This window comes from Amia ocellicauda, chromosome 15 (genome assembly GCF_036373705.1).
Source record: "Amia ocellicauda isolate fAmiCal2 chromosome 15, fAmiCal2.hap1, whole genome shotgun sequence".
Classification (NCBI taxonomy): domain Eukaryota; kingdom Metazoa; phylum Chordata; class Actinopteri; order Amiiformes; family Amiidae; genus Amia; species Amia ocellicauda.
In genome coordinates, this window is record NC_089864.1 from 14,528,890 (window position 1) to 14,537,733 (window position 8,844).

The 8,844-nt window shown below is 41.4% G+C and overlaps 1 long non-coding RNA gene across 1 annotated transcript; it reads right to left on the minus strand.

Annotated features, from left to right (window-relative positions):
• Positions 1 to 1,673: 1,673 nt before the first annotated feature.
• LOC136771358 (uncharacterized) lies at positions 1,674 to 8,201 on the minus strand. Its single transcript, XR_010822312.1, has 3 exons — positions 7,935 to 8,201; positions 2,527 to 2,602; positions 1,674 to 2,072 (listed from the first exon to the last, which is right to left on the minus strand). It is a non-coding gene; the product is annotated as an uncharacterized LOC136771358 (long non-coding RNA).
• Positions 8,202 to 8,844: the final 643 nt, after the last annotated feature.

Consider the following 8,844-nt stretch of genomic DNA (forward strand, 5'->3'; position numbering starts at 1 on the left):
TGCGCTGAATGTCAAAGTGACTGAGATCAGAGTGTACGATGAAAGCTGGATGCTCAGACTTGTTAGTCCAAGCCAGCATGCCGCCTGCAGCATCCCCTACCCCCAACTCCTCTTCTCTGGGGAGTTGCAGTTAAAAGAGCAATGAATTAGAAGCCACTCCTTAAAAATTGCCACAAGCAAAATGTTTTAACAAAAGTCCCATGACATGTTTTGTGGAACTATTTACATACTTTTGAAATATTATGCATTTAGCCCTACAGCCAGTAGTGGTGATAATCAATATTCTACATGTAGGAAGCTGACAAGAATATATTTATTTTATATATATATATATACTATACATTAGACATGAATGATAATATATCATTAATTTGACCTTGTCTTTCAGAAGCTGATCCACTTGTGATGGACAGTATAACAACTTGTCTTGTCATCTCTCATGGAGGTAGCAATGAACAAAATGCAAACAAGGCATACTAACATTCCTAAGACAGTTTCCTTGCTATTCTCCCTATGTTGATGTTTCTTTAGCAAAATACATTTGCATACAGAAGCTGCTTATATATGTACACAACTAACAACAATTGGAACTTGAAATGCTGAGAACGTTTGTGCATGAAAATCATAGTCAGCAATCTAAGATATTGTGCATATATGTGTATGACAGAGTTATTAAAAAATATACCTTTGCATACAAAAGCTAGAATAATTCTGATGAGAATAAAAGTTAATGAAATTTCTAGGTGTATGGTTTTATTAAAACCACAAATTAATCTTGGTGTCTTTCTCATGGATGTGAACCCATGTTGCCTGAGGCCTACTGAGATTGGTTGGTACTAATCACATCCTTACAATAACAGCTCTGTTTGCTTGAGTTATTTACCATGACTGAAATTCACAGTTTGTCAAATGTGTCGGAGTAAGTTATGCTTATCTTTTTCGTTACCAAACAATGATCTCTATTTTACAAGGCATGTACAAATAATAAGGAAGCTTCACTTGTAATTTGACACTGAGAAAACAACTACATCATTTGCCTCTGAGGTCCCTCGGCAATGCATTGCGCTGCCTGACAGCATGATTTTTATCACCAACCATTGTCGGGCTTGTACAGTACAAGTTCCTTTGTGCTACTGAGTCATGAGAGAAAAACACAGAAAAGATTCTTACACTTCCTGATGTTGCTAGTTTTCACATGGTCCTATACATGCACACATACAGATAGGTCCATAAATATTTGGACAGTGACACAATTGTCATCATTTTGGCTCTGTACACCGCCACAATGGATTTGCAGTCAATGACTGTGTCTGGAACCCATAGACCTCACACTGTAAAAAAAATCTAGGTGGTTCAACTTAAAAACTTAAGTTTATTTGCTGGCTTAAAGTTGTAAGTAAAATCAAATTGTATTTACAAGTTGTTTCAACTCATAATGTTGGGTCTAGTTTAGCTGTAAGTCAACTGTACAGTACTTGTTGTTTCAACTTTGCAATGCACGTTCAAAATATTGATAACTTATTAACCATGCATTCTGTTCACTTGTCCCGATTACTGGTTTCAACTTACTTATTTTAGTAAAAGGAAGTCTTGACATTACTTTTCTAGTTAAGATTATCTAAATGTATGTATTGTTTTAAATTACAAATTATAGATAACAAAACACATTTTTTACAGGGACTAATCGCATTTATTTTCTTGCATGAAAAGTATACCGATTTTTTTTCAAGAGATACATACACTTAAAGGGACAGTTCACCCCAAATAAAAAATAACAATGTGTACTTGGGCAGAGGCTTGGTCTGGTTTGATCTTCATCACCACTTTCTGTAGAAACTTAAAGGAATACTTCATGGCTTGTGGATACTCAAGATTCACACAGTAGATAATGCCCATAAGCATGGCAAAGCTGCATGCACATCTTCGATGTTGTGTAACACAATGGTCTCTTCGACCACAACTGCCACATTGAAGATCTCGCGTGGAAAGGCATCCTGTTCCGCACCTTCATAGCCTATCAGTAGGCCAACTTGCATCCCCTTCATTGCTGCATCAAGAGTCTCACCATGAGCCTTGAAAAGCAGAAATAATAGTGTTACTGTTTTTGTCTACAAGTACATGCTCTACAAGGCTAATTCAAATTTCAGCCATCATAATCCTCAACAACAGAGCAGGGAAGTCACACCCAGAACAGTCTGTGAACATCCGGTGGTCAAATTGTGCATCGGATGTTTGCAAACTGCCCTTTTTGAATGTTCTGGGAACAGCCGGTGCACAAATTGGGCGCGTGACTTCCAAGTTCTATAGAGAGGCAAAATAACTTGTTCCTGTCAGTATACAACATATAGGACATAGCAGTCATTCTACCCAAGACTACACAATTGTACTGACTTTGTGGTTGAAGTCATGAAAAAAAAAAAAAAAAAAAGAAACTGTCAGATTCTTTAGCATATCTGACAACACATTCATGTTAAAATGTATATACACAACCACAGTTTTGCATTACAGAAATAAATATGGTCTTACATCACACATCCTGATGACGTCTGATGGATCTTCGGATATGTAGTGTGGCACCAGTCCTTCTCCTCTCATTTGTGTCCTACAAGACAAATAAATATACAGTGAGATGAAAATGTTATAGCAAACATAACAAATAGCGCCTCATTTTACACTCATCAGCTCTTCCACTTACATCTTGAATGAATCCACCTCTCAGGCCAAGGTTTGTTATTAACACCTGGCATAGCTCCTCAACGCTTGGGGGGATGTTTTCAATTGCAAGGCGTCTGATATCGTTTCCTGATACGATGACTCGCAGCAGCATTGTAGACAGGGAATAAAATTAAATCTGTCAACAAGTGTACGGGAACTCAACTTGTTTTAATTTCTCCTAAATTAAATTAATTCTCTCCAAATTATAATAGTTGCATTGACGAAGTCCATATACGCACAATCGGTGGAATTCTGCAGATGTGCGCATATCTGTGGAAATCTGTGCTACAACCCACCCCATGGCTTCCTTACAGAGAAGCACATAAGTGTATAATATGTGCAGTGCAATTAAACTACCACGAATCTACAGCTGCTATATTAACACCCTTCTGCGAAACTAGCAATGACAGGAAAAGAAAGAAAAGCAACAAACACATTAATATTACACACACAGCCAGCTATTACTATTATTTTTTATTCACTGTATCTCGAACGCACAGGTGTGTTTCCGAACCTAGACCAGCAGTCTGGGTGTTGAGTGTGGTTTAGAAACGTGGAAAAGTCAATCTTTTAGTCAAGCAGATTGTATAAATTAGAATTTATAAATAATTTTTTGTTGCGTAGCTGAGATCTTGCTGAAGAGAACCATGTGCGGTTTGTTTACATTGCATCTTTGCTGGTGTTTGTACAACTGCAGAAGATAGGCATGGTACTGACCAATGGAAAGGATATTACTGTCTGTCATCATCCCTAGAGCCGGACTGCCGCATACTGGATGTTTTTCCCTTTTCACACCATTCTTTGTAAACCCTAGAAATGGTTGAAAATCCCAGTAACTGAGCAGATTGTGAAATACTCCTACCGGCCCGTCTGGCACCAACAACCATGCCATGCTCAAAATTGCTTAAATCACCTTTCTTTCCCATTCAGACATTCAGTTTGGAGTTCAGGAGATTGTCTTGACCAGGACCACACCCCTAAATGCATTGAAGCAACTGCCATGTGATTGGTTGGTTAGATAATTGCATTAATGAGAAATTGAACAGATGTTCCTAATAATCCTTTAGGTGAGTGTATAATGTAGTTTCACTTTTATCCAACATTGTGTGAGATGCGGTTTTCACTCATTTTACCTATAAACACACCATCTTGACAGCACTTAGCTTTTACCGTCCAGGATGTAGGACCTCACTTACTGTACTTGCCTGTGCAAATTGTAATTGTAATGTATTATATTTTGAATTGCTATGTTTTATGTAAATTGAATTTGTAATGATTGATGCCTTTACCGAACTGTATTTTTGCACTTTGTTTTGCACTTATGTTGTAAGTCGCCCTGGATAAGGGCGTCTGCCAAGAAATTAAAATAATAATAATAATAATAATAATAATAATAATAATAATTTTCTTTAGATTGTTAGCTTGCTTGTCAGTTCGAGACAGTTTTTGTTTGCTGATATCAGTCAACATCTTAATATTTACTTTTTTTCTGTATTTCAGTTGCTATTGAGAAATTTGAAAAGCGATTTAATTAACTTTTCAGTACAAATGCCCCTCTATGCCATAGTATACAGTAATCTTCAGTCATGATGAGAATAAACAAGAATAAAAACCATGGACACCCAAATGCATCCCAGCTTTCAAAAACACTTTCTAATGGTTATGAGGGTTTTAGTAAAACTCATGTTTATTGGTTGATGAGCCCTGCGTCTCTCAGTGGGGGTGGTTGTTTCACCGGCTCTCAGCAGTGTAGTGAGTGCTGCGCATGAGAGTCACGGTCAAGTCGGAGCTTCCAGCGAAAGCTAAAGCACCAAAACTATTAAAAAAGAATGGTAAATAATTATAATAACTACTGTAAAACCAAATATATAATATATATAAGAAAATATATTGGATTATCGGTGGAATATGTGCCGATACAGACATTTCTGTAAAAGGCCGGTATCGGCTGATAATAGCGGTGCTCGGATATATCTGTCGGGCCCCAGTAGCAATCTTAACAGAGACATCACTATCTTTCATGACACTTTGTATTGTGTGTTTAAGTTCAGACGCTTGCATGACAGGAAAACCAAGAAAAATGTCTAAGCTATCCTCATGGAGGAATGATTTCAGACCCACTGATGAACGCTCAGCCTACCGCTCCTTACGAGCTTCTTCCACTGCGGGCCACAACAGCGCCCTTCTCTCTCTGTGGGCCCTGGAGAGGTACTGACGGGCTTGTGTGCAGGACAGTGGAGTTGGCAGCCTGTCTGTGGGCTTCACAGAGCCAGCTTCAGGCCCGCTACTGAGCAGACAGGGTGAGGGGTGTGCAGCAACTGTGTATGGAAGGTTTCTATAACCAGAATTGGTAATAATTGGGAAGACTGATCCGCTGAGCAGCTCAGAGGTACGCGGTGTTACACAGCCCCCCCATGTGACGCCATCCCGCCAGCTGCGATTCTCACACCTTGAATGAGTTACACAGCTCTGTGTGTCCTTCTCTTTATTCAAGTCCACAATCTGAATTATATATTTATATACATAGAGAGAGTGAGAGAGAGAGAAATGTCTAAATGTAAATTCATCTTGTTATACTCTACACTCTATGAAGCCCCTTTTGGTTCTTGCTACCATATTTGGATTAGGAAAAGAACCTTCAAGGAGACATTATTCATTAATTAATAAGCAGACATTTTAAAATGGTTGAAAGTTGTATTAAAGTGACAGGATTTCATGTGTACAGCTCCTTAATTATGCTGTTTGTCTTCTAATTGTTTATTCTTGCTTGATGACATGGAAATTCTCCTCCTGATTGGCCAACCAGCTCGTTTTATCTGAAGGGGTCTGTGTAAAGAATGAGGGAATACATTTGTATTCATTAGGCTCTTGTTACCTATAAAGTAACTTTTAGTATTACTGCTTAATAATGAACAGGATCTACTGTCTAGAAAGTCTGCATTACACACAGGTTGGAAACTGAACAGTCTGTTCCCGCTGTCTGCTGAGTGCTTTTTAGATCTATAAGACACTCATTGAGTGAACTTACAGCTGAGGTTACTGGAAATGGTAAATTAATAAACTGAGGGCCACAAATTCACCTAAATTAACCGCCTGCTGGGGACCCCATTGTATGGTTTCAGGGACGTGAATAACAGAACAGGCCTGACTGCTGCACTCAAGATGAATGCACTTTATTGGTCAGTTCTCTGCCCTTCCACATATTCTGAGAAGTTCCTACAGATTCACAGAGCCTCACACAGGTGATTTCATACAACAAACTCAAATCTGTATCTCTGCTAGGCCTATATTATATCCAAATGAGTAGGAAGTGTCAATAATTTAAGCAATGTAGCGACTCGCTCCCCAAGAAGCTCTGTGCACAGCTGTCAGCAGCCTGCTCTGGGAATAACAGGACTCTGTCAATTCAGCAAAGGGATGGGGGTGGGCAGCACAGTCTTCAATTAAACTTGAGTATCCCAAATAAAGTGCATCAACTACATTGATGTCAAGAACTCCTCTAGTATTTTGCACTCTATCATGTCTCACATGAACTTCAGTGAACCCCCACCACCCTCACACACTTGGTTGTAGCCAGGATATGATGTCATAGAGTCTTTGCAGATAGAGCATTCTGATTGGCCAGGCCAGAACTCCGAGACTCCATCACCACTGAGACATGGCACAATGCTCACAATGCACCCATGACGACAAGCCAGTATAAAAGCAGCCCAGCGCCAGGTGAGCTCATAATTCAAGTTGCAGCTGAGAGAGCCACATCGAGAAGATGGATCCAGTCTACACCACCCCAAGCATCAGGAGTTTCTTTGCGCAGTTTCAACCGAAAGTGAAGAAACCTGAAGGCCTGGACCGAGTCAAGACCACGCCAACCATCAGAAGTTTCTTTGCGCGGTTTCAACCGAAAGTGCAGAAACCTGAAGGGCTGGACCAAGTCAAGACCACGCCAACCATCAGGAGTTTCTTTGCGCGGTTTCAACCGAAAGTGCAGAAACCTGAAGGCCTGGACCGAGTCAAGACCACGCCAACCATCAGGAGTTTCTTTGCACGGTTTCAACCGAAAGTGCAGAAACCTGAAGGCCTGGACCGAGTCAAGACCACGCCAACCATCAGGAGTTTCTTTGCGCGGTTTCAACCGAAAGTGCAGAAACCTGAAGGCCTGGACCGAGTCAAGACCACCCCAAGCATCAGGTGTTTCTTCGCACGGTTTCAACCCAAGGTGCCGCTGTTGACTTCGCTCGGGAACAACAGAGGAGCCCCTCACGCCGGAGACATGTTCTGCGACAGACCGAGGCTCAGGCCAGGCCTGGACTCACTGCCGCCGCTTGCTCACGCTGCGTAGGAAAAACCCAACCCAGCGAGCAGCCTGCCATCACACACGCCTGTGCAATAAACACATTCAACTGACTAGTTTGACGAGTCTTTGTGTAGAAACAGAAACCGAGCTGAGCTTCGGACAGGACCTGCCGGCACAGCACTGCACGCCATGGCCGGTACCCGCTGACCACGGTCCAGCCCCAGCGCAGCTGCAGACCTGCAGGCGCCCAGGGAAACGCCAGGGGACGCTGGTTAGTGGCGAGCCGAGAGAGACCGGGCCGATTTAGGCCTCCGCTCGGTCGGCAGGTGTTCTGACAAACTGAGCTTCCCTATCAGGATGGGCTGCCCGGCTACTGAAAACAACGGGCTACTGGCTGGAATGAGCTGCTCCGACTGAAAATATGAAGCAGCTCATCCTGTCAGACATAAAGGACCTGTCTGAATGGGCTACCAGCTGTTTCTCAGCTCTATTACTGTATTTTAACACTTAAAATCCGAGGCAGCTCATCCTGTCGGACAGAAGGGCTGTCAGAATGGACTTCCCTCAGTTTTTCAACACTATTACTGTATAGATGCTTTCAAACCCTATGTAGCTCATCCTGTCATCTAAGTGTAAATAGCAAATTGGTCACTACGAAATAACACGGTCAACATCATTTTAAATGTTCATAATTATTACCAACAGGTTTTTGGACGTGTTCACTGCGCACGCGTACTTTGGCTAGGCAGCTCATTCCACAGTAGCTCAGCTGGTCAGAATGGCGGCGCTGCATGGCGGAGCTGTACGTATTATGGACCGTGAGATCAGTAGCTTTATTGTGACTATTTTGCACTTTGCTAAATTTACTCACCTGATCACTCGTACTCAAAACCCGGCCGTGTGTCCGAGCGGCTTCGTTACTCACCGTAGTCCTGTCCAGTGCTGCTCCAGAAAGCGCCTCTCTGTGCGGAGCAGAAGATCGAGCGGCCCGCAGCGGCGGACAGTGCGAGTCTCTCCCGTCCCTCCCGTGTCTGTGGACTCGGGGTCCGCAGGGCTGCCGGGGTTGACAATGTCCGCTTCTTCACAGAGAGATCTCCTCGAAAAAGGATTCGCAGACAAACCGACTGAGTCTCCGCTGTCAGAGGACGTCTTTCTCGTTCATCTTTATTTTCAAAATCACACAAAATGGCCGACAGACAGCAGTGTTCATGTTTGCGGCTGCGCAGTTGCTGCTTTGCGCTGTGACGCAGGCGTGTTTGGGATCATGATTTGGCAACACGACGCGCTTCTCGTGTTGCAGGCAGAGCCGGAAAAGTGACGGTAACTTATATAAAATGGATAATACAGTGTATAGGCTACTCTTTGTATTATACTCTTTGTATATTATACACCTTCAATAACGGATCTCTACAGATTTTTTAGGAGAGTATTAGTAATAATAATGATATTGTTCGAAAATGGCTACACGAATTTAAGAAACGGAGAAGACGTCTGGAAGAAAATAAAAATATAAGTATAATGAATCTCAATTGTATTCATTTTTAGCAATTATTAATACGTTTTAATCCTATCTCATGGTATCGCTTTTCCGTTGTATTGTTATAAATATTTAACTGTTAAATTAAATACTGTTGAACATAGCCATAATTACAACTCACAGTGTTAAGTTCATTTGGCACCTTGAAATTTACATTTAATTGAACTGACTTAAAAATAGGAATACTGAAAACTCAAACAATTCTGTTGAATTTGCATAAATCATTATGTTAAGTTAAATTAAATGAAATAAATAAGTTACCATGACTTATTGATCAATTCATTTTTCACAGTGCACC